The 19,153-nt window shown below is 48.0% G+C and overlaps 1 protein-coding gene across 8 annotated transcripts in view; it reads left to right on the top strand.

Moving 5' to 3' along the window:
- The window catches only part of LOC146042515 (myosin-10-like), a 191,511-nt gene that overhangs the window by 58,167 nt on the left and 114,191 nt on the right, over window positions 1–19,153 (top strand). Inside the window, exon 1 of one of the 8 annotated variants that reach the window (XM_083162555.1) lies at window positions 16,200–16,351. The exons of the other annotated variants lie outside the window; for them this stretch is intronic. The gene's annotated coding sequence lies outside the window, so the exon portion shown is untranslated. Of the gene's footprint in view, window positions 1–16,199; window positions 16,352–19,153 lie in introns of those variants that run through there. 8 annotated transcript variants of the gene reach the window in all.

Raw genomic sequence — 19,153 nt, 5'->3', positions numbered from 1 at the left:
ACCAGGGTCTTTGCTTTCCACATGCAGCCACCTGCTCCATTTCTCTAAGGGAAATGCACCAGAGCTATACAAATTACAGATGGAGCCAGGGTCATGCTTGCAGGGGCTGGCGATTCTATTGCCAGCCAGCTGCCAGGCCCCGCCAGCCCTGAGAACGGAGCGGAGACGGGCAGGGTCACACCGCCCAGCCATTGAGTGACTGGGACGTTTGTTCCAGTCTGATGGAGTCCCTCTTCGACAGTGGGGATGTTCAGGCGAGCGCCGGCAATGAAAGAGAGGGGCTCCATGTGTAACACTATAATTTTAGTCCTGAAGGACTGAAGGATGACGAGGCCTAGTGGGCCATGCATATGTGTGATTCTGGGTCCCAAGTCCTTACAGAGAGTTCTTCACTGTTAAGGCCGCCATCCATGTGATTCCGCATTGCTGCGATGGATCGCATGAAAAGTGACACATTGCAGGTCCTTTATCCTGTGATTGCGTTCCCGAGCACGGACTGCCATGAACATTTGTCGCCACCAGTAGCCCTTGCTAGGATTGTATATGATACATTGTATGCAAAAGGACAGCATACAATGTATCGTTTGTGATCCAGCCATCCGGGAGCAACCGCGTAAGTTGGCGGGGGTATCTCATGCGAGGTACCACATGCAATACCTAGTGGAGGGAGGGGCCAAAACGGCTGAAAATGCCGCTGGCGGCAGAAACATTGGGTATCCGATAAACCGACAGCTAGTGGTTTCCTTCAGAGAGGAGATAGCCTCCAGCAAGAGAGGCAGCTCAGTGAATGTTAGCTTCAGTGTCTGTGAGGCCAGACGCCTACTTTACTGATGTGAGTCACATGTTAACTACTTACTGACACTTCCTAATTGAAACAGTCATCTTAGAAATTTGCTGGATGGGGACAGAGATGTTCTACCTTGTTCATTTCATTAATTGCAACGTGAGAACTGTGATGGAGAGAAGTCAGCAGATGTAAATTAAAGTGTTATTGTTCATTGGCCATTACAGGAGACTGCCCCATGCATGTGTCTGCATTACAGTACACAACTGCTTGTCACGAAACCTGCTTGTCACATATCCACCCTTCACAGCTTATAGCCAGAATCAGATAGAGTGATCTAGTACCCGGATGGTAGGGTGGTGTAGGTGACCATGATGCCGGTGTAGAATTGACGTTCTGTATTGTGAATTCAGTAGTGGCATATGACTTTACGGGTTTGTTCCCCATCACTGAAATTACAGGCTAAAAATGTATTGTACATTTTTGCTTATGTTGCGATCTCTGTATTATCGGTTCTGAATCAGAATGTGCGTAGGCCGTTCATAGCAGTTTCTCAGCAGGTGGCTAAGCCCGTAACCATGACGCTTAAAGCAAACACATACGAGGTTTGAAGAATACTGTCACTAAAAGCAGGATCTAGATTAATAATGCTCTGGGGCCACATACGGCCCTCAGGTCCTTCACTTGCAGCCCCCAACTCCTTCCTGCTATTGATAACAGCTTGTAATGCTATTCAAAAAGCCTGCTGAATTGTTATTCCATATTCGCTTCTCCGCCTTTGATAAATACTGTATATCAATTTAGCTCAGTACTCAAGAGTAGCGTGGTGCCCTTCCCAAGTTTAGGGGTATGCCCAGTGTGCCCCCAAGTAATGTATTAGGCGACCACTGGTCTAACTTCAGTGTGCAGTGGAACTTCACTGGTGACTATATTCTTGCAATCTTGACTTAAATAGACATGTTCATTACTTAATTTAACCATTATCATAAACCGTATTATAACTTAACCCTTCAATTTATTTAATGAATCTGCAAGATGTGTTACTCTTCTGTTCCTAATGAATTGCAGCCAGGTTGTGTATGAGGTATTACCTGGCATCCTGCCCCACCCCTTTAGATTGTCTTTCTGTCATTGTCCAAGTATTTCAGTTCACTTCACACACAGCACACACCCTACCTGGCTGACGGAACCTCCAGTTCCTGGCATCCCGCCAAAGGGTGGTGAGCTTCTGCTGAGCAATTTCTGCCCTTTTTTGGAAGTGAGAAAAACTTTTTACTGTTGTAGTCTCCTCCCACCTGCAAGCACAGTTCGAAGCCTTGCGTGATCTGCAGGGTGTGAATTAAGGAGTGGCATAGGTTACGTTAAACCTCTTTGTATACTACTGCATTTGGAATTTTAGGATTTAGATAAAAACAGCTACTGACCATCTCTGTGCACTGCTAATATAGTGAGGCACAGTTTTTACAGTCCAGTATTAAAGTTTCTCTACGTAAGAACTCTTTGGAGACACTGGGGGTGATTCTGGTTGATTCCCAAGGCTACGAATTTGCAGCCTTGCGAGTCCACAAAACTCTGCCTGGTGTAGTGGCCTGGGCCGCCACCCATTCTCAAGGCAAATTCACTCGCAGGGCATGCAAATGGATGTTACAAAGTAACATCCATTCGCCGCCTGGTGGGATTCGCCCCCATCATTCGAGGGTCTCTGACCCTCGAATGATGGGGAAGGCTCACGAATATGTAGGGTTGCCTCCGAGCATCCTTACAGGTGTGTGTCTGCTTAGGGGGAAGTAGGCTTAGGGGGAAGTAGCCTGTCCGTCATGCCTCATTAGCATGAGAAAAGCTAGCGCTCTCAAGGGAACGCCCATGAAATTTTGGGCATTCCCATATGGTAATGAGGCAGCCCATCACCAGTGTTCCCTCTAAGGTGTGCGCACGTGCGCGCGCACACACCTCGACGAGCGTGCGCACAGACATTACAACTGAGCGCACAAAGCAGCAGTGGTCACTTTTTGCAGTTGTGGACTCAATTAATGTGTGTTTCACCCATTAACTACATTGTGTGCTGTGTTTTGAATGTTTAAATGTTTAATATAATTTTGAAGTAAAGTTAACACAAATGCTGAACGTCATTTTCCAGTTATATATAAGTGACGCACAAAAATGTAAATTTCATTCCAAAGTTGCACAGCCAAAATCTTTAGCCGCACACAGCCTTCGTAAAATTAGAGGGAAAATTGCCCATCACCCCACGCCCCTCTCCGCCCCACGCCCACAAGACGAACACACTGTGGCCGCACGTAACATGCACATGCGCAGAAATGCCTGTATAAGGTCCACTGTGTAATAGGCTATAGTAGGGATTGCCTGCAAGTGTAGGGATCAGTAATGGAAAGTTATGCTACCTATCGTTATACTGTTGGGAGAGACAGGATATAATTTGGGTGCATCTACAGTACTTACAGTAGAAACCCCAGCTGACTCCACCAGTTTGTTTGCCAAGTACCTTAGTGTATAAGCATTTTCTGTCACGGCACCCTTAGGCCAAAAGTTTCGTTGGATGCCTGTGAATTCGCAGGCCGTCCGATTATCGAAAGCGGAGCCTTTCATCGATAACATTTATTGTTTTATTCACTGCCCATACACAAGTCGATTGACTGTTTGGGGGTGGTACCCGGCCATTTACTGGGAGTGTCAGGGAAAATGAAGGCATGGCCAGGCATTTTCAGGGAGGGCCTCTGACGTCATCTCTGGCCCCGAACAGCCTCTGTCTGTAGCAGCCGCTGAGTAGGTCCTGGGCTACGCACAGACTGCACACACTAGAGTAATGATTTGATGTTGAGTGTTTGCGTATGGACATGCAGCTATTCCAGGGTTGCCTACCCTCCCGGAATGGCCGGGAGGGTCCCGGAAATCGGGTCCCCCTCCCGGCATAACACTGCATCTACCACGAACCACCCCTTTGCGGGGATGTCCGCGGGTAAAATGACGCGATTACCCTAGGCACGCCCCCCAACAGGACAACCCATCCGTTGCTCCACCCCCAAACCGGCTCTTTTTTTCTCCCGGCGATGGCCCCGCCACCCCTGCCTAACAGAGTTGGCTGCCCTCTCCCTGAGCAATATTTTCGCAGCCCATTTGCAAGCTTGCACAGGGCGGGACCCCTCTGGCAGAGCGGCGGCTATCTGTTTGCAGGGCCCTGAAAAAAAAAACATTTTCTTTGCTACCCAATACACCCACAATTATCACTATAGTTTTCTTTGGGCCCTCATCGTATCCATTACATTTTAGAACAATCCAAGTAGTGTTTTTGTGCTCATTAAGTTTTAGATATGCCAAATGGATGAAAGTATGACTACATGGACCACAAGCCTTCTGCTTCCCCTTAAGCCACAGGGTAGCGCCCCCTATCCTACCAAATCCAGGATGAGTCTTGGAATGACTACATTAGTATTTGTCCAAATACAGATGGAGCCGCTCCCGTCGGATCGAACCACTAACCGCCGCCAGGAGCCGGAAGGGGACACGTGCGCTCCCCATTCCGACGGAGCCCTCCTCCGCCTCCCTGCCACTCCTCTGTCACTGCCTGCAGCCCCCGCACTCCCCTGTAACCCTGCCCACCTCCCTGAAGCGGAGACAGCCAGGGATTCTGCTCCCCGCCACTGAGTGACAAGGATGCGCTCACGCGTCCCCGTCAGGTGGAGTGCCTCTCCGCTGGCAAACGCCAGCTAAGGGAATCTGGCGATTCCCAGCGCTGGCTGAGAGGCGCTCCATCTGTATATGATTAATGAAGACATTTTTTATATGAAATTGGACTTAGTAGATCTGATTTCCTTTATAAATAAGGACAATTCCAGAATATTTTCATGTCTAAAGCAGTTTTCTAAAAGTGTTTTTGAATAGTTTGACTGAAAGCATACCAAAGGTAAACTGCAAACCTGTACAATATAAAACCACAGAAATGAAATCTTCTTGCATAAGCAAAGTGGTTTTATAGCCAATGCCTGTTGTTTTTTGTTTTTTTTCCTATTTATTTTCTTTATCCAGCTGAGTAAGCGATGGCTGATAGCATTTTAGCAGGTTTTGTAATCCTTTTGCAGCATTCCAGAGCAGGAAAAGTGCTTAAGCATTAATATTATTGTACATGTGTGTACACAGGGCCTGTGTAGTGGTGTGTACACACAGTGCCAAGTGTCATGCGATGCGGCCCCCGACGCGTTCGCATAGCACGGCATGCATGCGATGTGCATACAATTTTGACTGTATAGTGCAGATCTGCACTATATAGTCACGGCAGCCAAGACTTTCTGCCGTGTGATACGGGAGTGTGCATCGGGATCGCAAGGGTTAAAACCCTTGCGATCTGCGTGCAATACCGATGCAATTCTGCTTATCTAGTCAGAATCGCAGGGACGGGATCCCGACAGTCATTAGCCCGATGTCGGGATCCCGACTGGCCGGACTCAGACAGCATGGCGAGCGCAACAACGCCCCTTGCAGGCAGGGTGGTTTGCTATGCTCGCCACCTATGCTATTCTCCCTCTATGGGGGTCGTGGCCATCGGGAACCCGAGTGTCGGGGTTATGACTGTGGGGTAAATGACTGTCGAGATCCCGACTGTCGGGACCCCATCCGGCACCCCAGGGAGATTGTCCCCGTATGTACACACTATAAGGCTTTTTAGCACCCTAGGCAAAACTGCACCCCCCCCCCAACCCAACACTGCCACTAATGCCCACTTTCCAAACGCTCAAGTGAGAGTTGTAGATGGAGTCTTAGAAGTTGCACAGACGCTACTTACATTCAATGCAACAAGGATGTCTGCCTCATAGACATCCTTCATTTTGTGACAGGCAGACTTGCCCAGATCATGGTACCCCAGGAAGTTGCCTAATTTGGTCAACCCAATGACCCATCTCTTCACGGGATGCGGTCATTTGGTCTACAGCATGAAGGTCGATATGGGAAAAAGGTCGAAAGGTTATTAGTTCGACAGTGTCTAGGTTGACTGTCAAAAGGTCAACATGGGGTTTATTTTACTGTTTTTTGAGCCGACATGTGCCGACAGGCAGTATTTCATGCCCTAGCATCCACTGGGGCGTGGTGGGAGAATAAAATAGTGTGTCGAGCGTAGCAAGTGCAGAGGTGCACTTCAAACTGTGTCCATGTTGACTGTGTTGACATTCGGGTCAAAGAAAACAGTGAAAAACCCCATGTCGATAATTTTGACTGTCGACTTAGACACTGTCGAGCTAATAACCTGTCAAACAAATGACCTTTCAACCTAGAACCATGTTGACCTTTTCCCATATCGACCTAATGGTGTCAACCTAATGACTGTCGACCATCATGCTGTAGACCAAATGATCCCAACCCTTCTTCACTGTGCCTCTCCCACTGCTGTGTGACCGTGCCAGATGCATTATCAAGTCAAACAGTAAAGAATGACCGGGGGGATCTATAAGGTTGTCCCACTCTTGTGAGAAAACTCTGTTGGAAATTTTCAGAGATTAGGATTGTACACAAATCACACAGCAACGTAGCAGCTGTGCGATAATACTCTAATATGGTAGAAGGCATCCCCGCTGTACCCCCAAATGTCAGCGATGTCCAGGGTAAAGCAAGCTGCACATAAGCACGCCATCTGCGCAGATCTATGTACGCAAACAGCGGTTTTGCATACGTCTCTGAATTAGGCCCATGCAGTAGGCCTATATGCTACGCACTTATGTAGGGTACACACCACGACGACCCGCTCACGATGCACATTGTGAGCGGGTCGTCAGTGTTTCTCAGTGGTCCGATCCAATGGCGACCCGCACCCGGCAGTATGGTCGTTATTCAGAACTTACCTGCATCAGGTAGGATCTGAATAACGACCGACCCGCGGGACCGCGCATCGGATCGGTATCGGTCCACACCAGGACAGAAAAGGGCCCAATCACCACACAATCTACATCCAATTGGTCGGAATTGGATCTAGATTGAGGGGATCGGGCCCTAGTCGTCCTGGTGTGTACCCAGCATAAGAGTTGGATGCTTGTCTGACCAACAAAAATGGTCTTTCTATTCTATAATGGTTCTTTCTGATGCTCTGTGTAATATTGGTTCTTTCTGAGCCCATGTGTAATAATGGTTCTCTCTGATGCCCTGTGTATTATTGGTTCTTTCAGATGCCCTGTGTAATATTGGTTCTCTCTGATGCCCTGTGTAATAATGGTTCTCTCTGATGCCCTGTGTAATAATGGTTCTCTCTGATGCCCTGTGTAATAATGGTTCTCTCTGAGCCCATGTGTAATAATGGTTCTCTCTGATGCCCTGTGTAATATTGGTTCTTTCAGATGCCCTGGGTAATTGAAGAATGACAGGGTCAGGGCGGGTTGCTATAACATCCGCTGCCCTATATCGCCCCCCTTCCGCTGGGTACCGCATTCTTAATAATCGCAAATGCTCTAACATATGAGATTACGAACACAAGGGACAGCTCTTGCGATAAGAGCTGTCCTTTGCGATGCGGGTCTGGCCGCGGGGCATGCTGTGACGGATCCCTCACATGGCGCTGCGGTAAGAAGCCCATAGGCTTCTGCAGCGAATCGCCAGCTTTTGCTGGCGAGTCCCTCCGCAGCGCTGACACTGCAGGGGGGCAATAGAGCATACAGAAATGCAGTAAAAACCCGATAATATGGTTTTTACCGCATTTCTGCTTTAGAACATCCCGCCCTCAGTATTTTGTAATGTGAACAATAAATGATCATTTTCTTGAAGATTTTTTTATTTTTGACAATAGACAGATATAGTAAATGCCTGCAGACAAGAAAACAATAAGCCGTACTTGTGAATATTGCAATTGGGTAGTCATGCAGGACATTGAGATTCCTGTAAATGTTGTGAAAGCAATCATTCACAGCCGAAACCACATATATCGCAGGTGTGAAGATGAGCGATCAGTTCTCGGCTGTGTCAGCAACCTTGAACAGACGGAGACTTTTATTACAGTCCACGCCAAAGCCAAGCTTTTAATCTCCTCTATCAGTTGAACAGTATAACTAACGGCTATAGTTATACTGTGGTTTCGTATTTGTAACCTGGTACAGTATCTGCACTTATTTAGCCCTCTGATTAATATTTGCTTAGATTCTTCTATCTTTAACAGATGCAAAAGCTGTATTTATTATATCCAGATTTCTGTATTGTATATGTTTTTCCACTTGCTGTTCTGTTGTGCATAACACTTACTAATCTGTTCGTGCCACACAGAAATGTGTTATATTAAACAACAACATAACGTGTGGTGTAACCCTGTTATTTGTCTCCTGAGCGATGTTGCACATCTGTACAGACACATGCACACTACACACCATAGTTGCCTACAGTCCAGCATTCTGAAGGAGACTCCCTGAAATAGCATCAATCTCCCTCTCTCCCTCATTAGTCTAGCAATCTCCCTCATGTCACCTAGCCCACATTACACTGTTACATTTTTGAGGAAAAAAGGAATGAGATATATATACATTTACATTGAATCATCAGCACCATTTCCCAGCACTTTACCAAGTATAGTAGCTCTTACTAACTGCTCTTGGGCTCATCTACATTTGGATATAAGTCATTTTAAAAGATTCCTCTTAGATGTAGCAGTACACACCCACGCTTCTAGGTGCCACGTTCACAACCTCTTTTCACAATCTCTCCATATATGGAACTAGACACGCCCTTTGGGTGGAGCATGACACGCCCCCTCAATGGGGCACTGTGCAAAATTCTACTACCGACCATAATCTCCCTGAAACCAGATTTCAAAAGTAGGCAAGCATGCTACACACACTTTTGCACACTAATGTACAGAGATGGCAAAAACACTCACCAAAGGAGGTAAATATTTCAGGCTCTACGTGCATCATTCATTTTTTTCCTCTCTCTCCAAGTTGATACGACCGTAGCATACATGTAACAACATTGTGGGTTTGTGATATATTTGTTATTTATACTGTACATCATCTTCTGATTTAAGGCATTTTATTCAGTGCAGACTGTGCATAGGCAACTCCCCAATTCCCTTTCCCTTTGGATATAGAGGTGTGGAGTAAGTTGCTCTTTAACACTCTCAGCCAATCAACAGCCGGCCTGTGTTTTTAAAAAAAGTTATGCTTCCCAGACACTGCCCGCCCCGCTGCTGCACAGTCACCCCCAGGTGCTCAGTGCAGCCCTGACCCCGCTACTGCCCGCCCCTGGACATAGGTATGTGCCGGTGATGCTACACCGATGGCACACACCTAAGGTTTGGGTAAAAAGCACCCGCAATGTGCTGCCGATCCAATAGATTGAACCTGCACAAGGTTCAATCTCTAGGGTCTGATCCGATGCGCACAATCGGCCACCCCCTCCTCGCTCACCGAGTTCCCCTGCACGGCTGCGAATGGATGTTTAGCATTCAACATTCAGCCTAAGGGAGGAGGGATGCATTGCGTGACCAAATTTGGGGTGTGTGGCCTAGTGATAAGGGGTGTGGCCTATTAATGTAAGGCCACATCCCATTTTTGCCGCTGTGGGGGCATGGCTAGCAGCTCGGGGAGCTGCTGGCTATGTCCCCAGCCCATCAGGCTGCAAGAATAGATGCTGTGCGCATTCACAGGGAACAGGGGACTCCCAACTGGGGACATTCTCGCGTAAAACGGGACGGTTGGGAGGTATGCACTGGCACACGGCCTGATAATAAGAAATGTAGTGGCATATTTATTATTGTGTGAAATACCCTATGACTGGCAACAGGTGTTCAGAATGATGTTACAACTGGCGCTGTCATCCGTGTTCTGTCATTTCCATCTCATGATGGTGATTACAGGAGAACTCCCTCTGATTTGAATCTCCTTTCCATGCCTCACTGAGCCTTCCTCTGACATCCTTGCTGGGATGGGTTTACAGTCTCACTGTACATAGGGCCTGATTCAGAGCTGATCGTGCATCTGCAAAGTTGTAGATGATTGCGAGTAGTTAGCCGCCACCCGGACAGACCGAAAACCCGCCCTGTACAAGTCTGTGAGTGAATTGCAACAATATCGCTATCCTGTTGCACATCCATACACAACTCCACATCACATCAGCGAACAACTCTGAATCAGGCCCGTGGTCTATTATTCATTGTGTGCAGGATTGCAGAGCTGCAAAGTCTGGGTAAAGTGTTGTCTACTTGCACATCTGCAGCCCCCTCTATGACATGCTCACAATATAGTACTTACTGTAACTGGCATTCATTGTACTGAGAATCATTTATAATAGCAAGAGAAGGTTTGGGCTGAATGCACCGTTACTACCGACTAGATGCATCTTTTTTGTTGCCTAAGCCGGGGAAAACAAATCCAGTGATAATATCACATGATTATGAAGTTGAAAACCTTCATACAGTAGGCAGATTCTAATGGCGCCTACACACGGGGCGATTTCAGGACATTTTCTAAGCAATCTAACTAGATCACTTGCCCCTACATCACGCAGTGTGTAGGGGCCATAGCGATAGTGATGCGTGGCCCCGTGCGTCATGATCGTCGGGCGATTAATATACAGAATGCTAGATAAATCTACATAATCGCCGATCAGGGTCAGTGTTCTCACCGGGGAACACTGGCCCTGACATCACTCGCCACACATCGCTGTGTGCTGAGCGATCTAGCAAATCTCCCCGTGTGTAGGCCCCATTACACATCGTCAGACTAACCACATCTCTACTCATTGAAGCTCATTAGCGCGTGCTGCTACAAAAGATAAAAGAATGGCTGAGCCTGAGCAACTCAGGACTTTATTGTGCCCTTTGGCAGAGTGACATTCTTACTAGCTACGGCAATGCTTTACACAGTACAATGGCCCTTATTCAGGTTGACTCACAAGTCTGTGAGTTTCGCAGGCTTGCGAGTCCACAATCGCCGTCCACCGCATGCACAGCTGCCCGCCCCCCTCATTCAGCGCTATTACCTGCAGGCATGCGAATGGATGGTACACATCCACTCGCAGCCTTGCATGCGGGCACAGAATCATTCGATGGCCGCGTACCATTGAATGATTTTTCAAGCGCACGCAAATGTAAGACACCTCTTTGGTGTCTTATATCTGTGGGTGCCTGTACGGGAAGCGGGCGGGTAGCTGACACCCGCTGATGTCAGTTGTCTGCCCCCGACCCACCAAACCCATGCCCCCCCTCCCCCCCCCGCTTGCACACATCAGTGTGCAAGCGCCAGCGAATAATCTATTTGCCGTGGCCACTCACACACAGCGGCTCCACATGCGCATAACTGACTATGCGCACTCACAAAACATTGCTCCCCTGCGCAAACACACAGGGGAGCGAATTAATTTGAATAAGGCCCAATGCGTAGAGCTAGTGGCAGAGGGCGATGTGTAAGGGCTGGTGGTAGTGAGAGGGCGATGTGTAAGGGCTGGTGGTAGTGAGAGGGTGATGCGTAAGGGCTGGTGGTAGTGAGAGGGTGATGTGTAAGGGCTGGTGGTAGTGAGAGGGCGATGTGTAATGGCTGGTGGTAGTGAGAGGGCGATGTGTAATGGCTGGTGGTAGTGAGAGGGCGATGTGTAAGGGCTGGTGGTAGTGAGAGGGCGATGTGTAAGGGCTGGTGGTAGTGAGAGGGTGATGTGTAAGGGCTGGTGGTAGTGAGAGGGTGATGCGTAAGGGCTGGTGGTAGTGAGAGGGCGATGTGTAAAGACTGGTGGTAGTGAGAGGGCGATGTGTAAGGGCTGGTGGTAGTGAGAGGGTGATGCGTAAGGGCTGGTGGTATTGAGAGGGTGATGCGCAAGGGCTGGTGGTAGTAAGAGGGCGATGTGTAAGGGCTGGTGGTAGTGAGAGGGTGATGCATAAGGGCTGGTGTTAGTGAGAGGGCGATGTGTAAGGGCTGGTGGTAGTGAGAGGGCGATGTGTAAGGGCTGGTGGTATTGAGAGGGCGATGCGCAAGGGCTGGTGGTAGTAAGAGGGCGATGTGTAAGGGCTGGTGGTAGTGAGAGGGCGATGTGTAAGGGCTGGTGGCAGTGAGAGGGCAATGTGTAAGGGCTGGTGGTAGTGAGAGGGCGATGTGTAAGGACTGGTGGTAATGAGAGGGTGATGTGTAAGGGCTGGTGGTAGTGAGAGGGTGATGTGTAAGGGCTGGTGGTAGTGAGAGGGTGATGTGTAAGGGCTGGTGGTAGTGAGAGGGTGATGTGTAAGGGCTGGTGGTAGTGAGAGGGCGATGTGTAAGGGCTGGTGGTAATGAGAGGGTGATGTGTAAGGGCTGGTGGTAGTGAGAGGGCGATGTGTAAGGGCTGGTGGTAGTGAGAGGGTGATGTGTAAGGGCTGGTGGTAGTGAGAGGGTGATGCGTAAGGGCTGGTGGTAGTGAGAGGGCGATGTGTAAAGACTGGTGGTAGTGAGAGGGCGATGTGTAAGGGCTGGTGGTAGTGAGAGGGTGATGCGTAAGGGCTGGTGGTATTGAGAGGGTGATGCGCAAGGGCTGGTGGTAGTAAGAGGGCGATGTGTAAGGGCTGGTGGTAGTGAGAGGGTGATGCGTAAGGGCTGGTGTTAGTGAGAGGGCGATGTGTAAGGGCTGGTGGTAGTGAGAGGGCGATGTGTAAGGGCTGGTGGTATTGAGAGGGCGATGCGCAAGGGCTGGTGGTAGTAAGAGGGCGATGTGTAAGGGCTGGTGGTAGTGAGAGGGCGATGTGTAAGGGCTGGTGGCAGTGAGAGGGCAATGTGTAAGGGCTGGTGGTAGTGAGAGGGCGATGTGTAAGGGCTGGTGGTAATGAGAGGGTGATGTGTAAGGGCTGGTGGTAGTGAGAGGGTGATGTGTAAGGGCTGGTGGTAGTGAGAGGGTGATGTGTAAGGGCTGGTGGTAGTGAGAGGGTGATGTGTAAGGGCTGGTGGTAGTGAGAGGGCGATGTGTAAGGGCTGGTGGTAATGAGAGGGTGATGTGTAAGGGCTGGTGGTAGTGAGAGGGCGATGTGTAAGGGCTGGTGGTAGTGAGAGGGCGATGTGTAAGGGCTGGTGGTAATGAGAGGGCGATGTGTAAGGGCTGGTGGTAGTGAGAGGGTGATGTGTAAGGGCTGGTGGTAGTGACAGGGCGATGTGTAAGGGCTGGTGGTAGTGACAGGGTGATGTGTAAGGGCTGGTGGTAGTGACAGGGTGATGTGTAAGTGCTGATGGTAGTGACAGGGGGCGATGCGTAAGGGCTGGTGGTAGTGAGAGGGCGATGTGTAAGGGCTGGTGGTAGTGACAGGGCGATGTGTAAGGGCTGGTGTTAGTGAGAGGGTGATATGTAAGGGCTGGTGGTAGTGACAGGGCGATGTGTAAGGGCTGGTGGTAGTGAGAGGGTGATGTGTAAGTGCTGATGGTAGTGACAGGGCGATGTGTAAGGGCTGGTGGTAGTGACAGGGCGATGTGTAAGGGCTGGTGGTAGTGACAGGGCGATGTGTAAGGGCTGGTGGTAGTGAGAGGGTGATGTGTAAGTGCTGATGGTAGTGACAGGGCGATGTGTAAGGGCTGGTGGTAGTAAGAGGGCGCTATGTAAGGGCTGGTGGTAGTGAGAGATCATTACTACTACTGTGTTGCTGTGGCAGCCCTACAAGAGCGCAGCAGAGGCGGCTGTGTGCTTATGATTACAGTACTTTCTATTACAGCCACTTGTTGAATTAGATGACATTGTTTCATTACGCTGTTGGCTAAAACACAGACCAAATATTGCTGCATGTCATTTGGGGTATTGCCCTTACCTGCTGAATGGGATAAATGCAAGCTCATATAACAATGTTTGCTGTTACCCATAGCAACTAAATGGAAGTAATGCCAATGTAATGTGCCTGCTACTTGCCCTTTAATTGAAATACGATTAAGGAAACCCGATATGGTAATGGACTGAGAAATAGCAGTTGACAGAAAGCTGAGCAGCAGCGCGTAGTGCCAGTCAGTGGCTGCACAGGCAAGTGCAATGCTGGCAGCTCAGCTTGGCAGCTGCCACCCTGACCTGTTCATTTTATCCTTCCTTTAGACCAACACCATTATAAATGATGAAGGTGGAGCAGTTCATAATGTAATGCTATGTTAAAGTTATACCTGTAGTAATGTAAATACTGATGTAAATAGTACTTGAACTAATGTGTCAGCCAATACACACCATGAAGAGTGATTGCTGGTATACCTAGTTGTGCAGATGTGTACAGATGGAGCTGCCCCTGGCAATTCTTTCGCCAATTGCCACTGCTCAGCATCCACCAGAAGAGGGTGCGCTCGCACACGAGATGCTTGCATCACCCGTTCTGATGAAGCCCGCCCTCCGCTGCCCGCACCCCCTCCCCCCCATCCCTGCCCATCTCCCTTAAGAAACGGGCAGGGATTCCGCCACCAGCCGCCGTGTGAATGGGACGCGCGTGCCTGTGAGTTGGCTGAGAGGTGCTACATCTGTGTGTTTGAGATGGATTTGTAACACCAGGGACCAGTGGCGTAAGTTCTTTCTAGTTGCCTGGAGGCAAGATATATATTGGTGCCCCCACACACACACATACAACCCTATATAACCTTATATAAAATATATATTTCTGTTCAGATAGATAGATAGATAGATAACACATATATATTTCAGAACTCAGCCACAGAAGCAATATCGTTGGCTTTTCTATAACTGATTTAAACTTCCAGGGGAGGAGAGGTGCCCCCTTGGGAGCAGGAGCCCGGCGGCAGATGACTTCATTGCTTCCCAGAGTTCTGCCTCTGCCAGGGACAGTGAATGTGCAAACGTGCACTAATAATGATTATTAAACCAAGCATGTGGGTGAGGACAGCCTGGAGCATACACCTGTGCAACTCTGAACAAGGGTAAATAACCGCATTACGGACCCGATTCAGACCTGGTCGCACAACTGCGACTTCGCACAGCGGATGATTATGGACCCATAGAACACATGCACAAGGCCATCCTGCAATGATTTCTGAGCCCGCGATGGCCAGTGTAACAATCATTAGCTGATGAGCCTGTTACGGTGGGTTCTGGACATATTCGATTGGATGTGTAGCCGTACACCTCCATTCGCACAGCGAGCACATTCATTCACAAGGCGGGATTTCACTCTAATGGGGCGGCGTCTAAACTGAACGCTAGCAGTGCGAATTGTGGTTTTGCGGTCAGGTCTGAATTGGGCCCCACTTGCAGTCACTTCTACATGCGTCCCTATTTGTTGAATTTACTTCCAATCTGCAAGAAGCAATATAACCTGAATGATTAAATTGATCCGTTGCACAAGCAATGTTCCCACTGTCCTATGTAAGTGGCAGATGTGGGGCGATGGGGATCTCTCTACACAAAAAGGCCGATTCATTAGCATATTTTCTCAGTTCCGCTGCATCTGAACTCTCAGATGCATCTGCCTGCGCCGCTGAATCGAGACCATTGTCTCCATTCCATAATTTGCTACTGTATCTATCTTATAAAGTACTGCTGTCTGTATTATTCCTGCACGATGATCCCTTCACAGTGCAATGTCTTGGGGTGGTGGTGACCTAGTGGCCGGGAATCAGGTATGATGTCATTACTGCAGCAATATGACATCACTGGTGGTGTGGAAAATCCACCGGGTCTGAGAATGTGACCAAGAGCAGGCAACAAACATGGGGACAGTATGTAACATCTGAATTGGTTCAGCAGATACCCTTGAAATAGACCCAGTTAACAGTGGCACAACTATAAAATGCACACACACACACACACACACACACACACCCTTTCCCGGAAATGACGGAAGTGCGCCCCCCCCCCCTTAATCCCTCAAATGTGCCGCCAACGATCCCCTCCCCCTGGCTCCGTGGCATCTGTCCCAGGCCGTCCCCGTCCATCCGCCCATCCTGTACACAGTAGCCAAAAGCCGGCTCTTTGTACAAGCAAGTGAATCAGGTGTGGGGATCAGTCTGTCATGTCCATGCGGCACCCGCGCTGCAGCTGACTGTCCTCCGGTAATCAGCCAGTGGGCAGCGTCAGGCAGCAGCATGTCAGTGTGCCGGGCGGGTGCCGGTGCCCACACAGACCGCGCTGCTGCTCGCTCCCCCAAGCGGCAGTGGGGGCTGCCTTACACTAGTTACACCTCTGCCAATAAGGCAAATAACATTTAATATGATCCACTGCACTTCAAATCATTACATATTATATACAGTATGCAAGAAACAGTCCTGCACCCTCTGTTCTCTATTAAAATACTGACATGAAATAAAATGAAGTGTGTGTAGAAAGTCTCCCTGAAGTTACTGCCTACAGAGGGAGAGAACTTTTTACACCTGTGTGACAATAGGTGAGGCAGGAATTCCAGCCCAGCCCTCTGTCTCCCAGGCCCTGTGTTTGTCTCTGAGGTTACAGCAGCACTGTACACAGGGCCCCTCCTAGCTCTGTGACATCAGGGACCTTTGCACTCCCACTTCACTTCCCGAAATGCAGTGACAGTGGCTGATGCACATCGGCTGCGAGGAATATTCACTGTGGAACTGATTAGGAGGAATATATCCTTATTATTCTGGATTACATTGCAGCCTCAGGAAGACAGCAGCCAGTTTCTTTTCAGTAAAGGTACTGTTTGCATAATATCCTTTTCAGAAGAGTGCATTCAGCAAAGTTCTTCAGTTTATCACTCCAGCCGAGAGCTTTTCTAGTTTATCTTGTATGTAATGTGTAAGAATGATCTTTACATGCAGTGTAGCCTGTGTGCTTGATAATCCCAGAAACCTTTTTCACAATGAAAGGGCAGAGGTGAATTTACATTTAACTATTTTTTACTCTTTGCTGTTCTTGTAACACAATACTTAATTGGTTAAGGGGTAAATGGCCACTTACTGACTGATTGCCACTTACTGACTGATTGTCACTTACTGACTGAGTGTTCAATGATCGTTGCTGCTTTTAATCCCCACAACAGAGTTTTTCTTTTTGGTTTGTTTAAACCCAACACGTGTGGTTACATATACACTGTACAGAAATGTTCAATGAGAACAATGATTAAATTGCATTTTGTATAGAGCTTGTTGTGTACCCAGTGGCTATGTTGAAATAGTAGACAATCATTTATATTTGTGTACCCAAAATATTTTGTTTGACAGAATTAGATATTGTTTCTTATATTTGTTATATTCCTGTTGCTTATTCAATAGGCACAGTTGTGGGTGTTGTAGGACTATGCTGGCCGGTTAGTCCAGGTGTTTTATTGCACGGCTAAGTACTGCACGTAATAAGGCAGCACACATCTTAGCAGGTATGATATAGTGCAAGCCCAGCCTTTAACTAGTCATTACAGTAAACAGCGTTTGTGTAAATATAGGCAGTAACTTGCACTTGTCTGTCAGGTACCCTACTGTGTCCGGCCTGAGGGACTACTCAGCCTGATGACAATGTGGAGCAGGTGCTTATGTGGAAATGGCTAGAAATTCTAAAGGTGCGTACACACGGGGCAATATGATCACTGGCAATATATTGCTCAGCAATCATATTGCCCCGTGTCCCGTTTTCATCTGCGACCAGAGATGGTCGCAGATGAAAATTTAAACACTGCTGGGTGAAGAGGCAGGGGATGTCGCTGGTCGGACGAGCATGTTTCTCCGACCAGCGACCATTCAGGGGCTGAAAACGGGAGCGCGCACCCGGCGATTTATCGCTGGTGCACACTCCAATCACTGGCAATATGGTCGCTCAGCGACCATATTCCCAGCGATTTCAGCCCCTATCGCCCCCGTGTGTACACAGCATTAGTACTGTATATGGGTGAAACAGGGAAATATTCAATATTTTAGGTATACTAGACAGAAACTATAGAATTTTATTTAACAATGTCTGGGGCAGATGTATTAAGCCATAAAGAGATAAATGCCAGGGTGATAAAGAGATAAATAAACGTCCAGCCAATCATATCCTATGCAATGTTACAGGCTGTGTTTGAAAAAAGTTAGTTAGCAGGTGATTGGCTGGAGGTTTATCTCTCTTTATCACCCTTGCATTTATCTCTTGTTCAGGCTTAATACATCTGCCCCAATGTATGGAGTAACGGGTAATTTATGGAGTGTACAAATGCAGCTGAGCAGTGTATACATTTTGCACAAGTGCACACCGTAAGCATAAGTGCACCCCCGTGAGCTGTGCTGGTTCCGTTTGATAGATCTACAGTGAGAAATTTACTAATATGGGAGTTCTATTTCACATGGGATGTTGCGATGGGCAACCAATCAGAATCTACTATTTTATTTAGCACCTTCTAGAAGCTAATAGAGTATCTGATTGGTTGCCCATAGCAACATCCCATGTGATCTAGAACTCCCATCTTAGTAAATTTCTCACACCGTGTCTAGGTCGAGAGTCGATAGTTCGACGTCCACTAGGTCGACATTGACAAAAGGTCAACACAAGCAAAAGTTTGTCATGGCAATCAATGATCTACACATGAAAAGGTCAACCTGAGTTTTTACACAATTTCTTCTTCATTTTTTGGACTTTTTCATGCTTTACGTGGACTAAGATCGGGAACAGTAAAGTGTACTGGGCGTAAAGGCACCGTACGAGGGTATGCATAAAAATAATTGGGGCTCCATGTCAACATTGTCACCCCCCAAAAAATGTGAAATCGCATGTTGGCCTTTTGCTTGTGTCGACCGAGTGCATTTCTGGACACTGTAGTAGACCTTTCAATCCACACCCAGCTGTGCTTAGGAAGTGCCACCGGTCATGTCTGGAACACTTTCTCAGTCATGTTTCTCTTGATTTCTATCTTCTCTAACCCATGACAGTAAGGTGACATTGAGAATGATCTTATTACAGATATGAAATAAGTGTTCTCCCATATAAATTGAGTCTAGATACTGTAGTTAAACATAAACCAAATCACCATATTGAGAGCAATAAGGGACACCTTACTTGGTATCTCGGAGGACATATAAAACTAGTAGGGTGGAGTCATAGTATGGGGCCTGTGGACCACTCCTACTTGTTTTGTGATTCAAAAACTAAGAATTTCTTTTGTTGAATTATGTTATTGTAATGAAATAGAGGAGTGGTATCCTTAATGTGTAGAGGCCACCCCAAATTGGCATATCTAGAATAAGTGCAGGGTGTACAGTGCACATGGGCCTCTGGGTCCAGAGGGGCCCACACAACACACCTTGTGCACCGGTGTTCTTCAATACTTACCGCTACAGGATCCCACCTCTGCAGTACAGTTCTCCAGGAATGGAAAATGGCACGGCGGACATTTTTGTGGTGATTTACGAAACATCAACGGCAAAATGGCAGCAGCTCTATTTTCCGAGAGATCTGGACATGCGCAGTAGCGTGGCATAGCAATAGACAAGAGCGAGCCTGTATAGAGGCTACACACAGGCCACCTTCACT

This window comes from Crinia signifera, chromosome 19, assembly GCF_055691185.1.
Source record: "Crinia signifera chromosome 19, ASM5569118v1, whole genome shotgun sequence".
NCBI classification, from domain to species: domain Eukaryota; kingdom Metazoa; phylum Chordata; class Amphibia; order Anura; family Myobatrachidae; genus Crinia; species Crinia signifera.
Note: the sequence above shows the minus strand (reverse complement) of the source record. Positions and strands in the feature narration are given on the sequence as shown.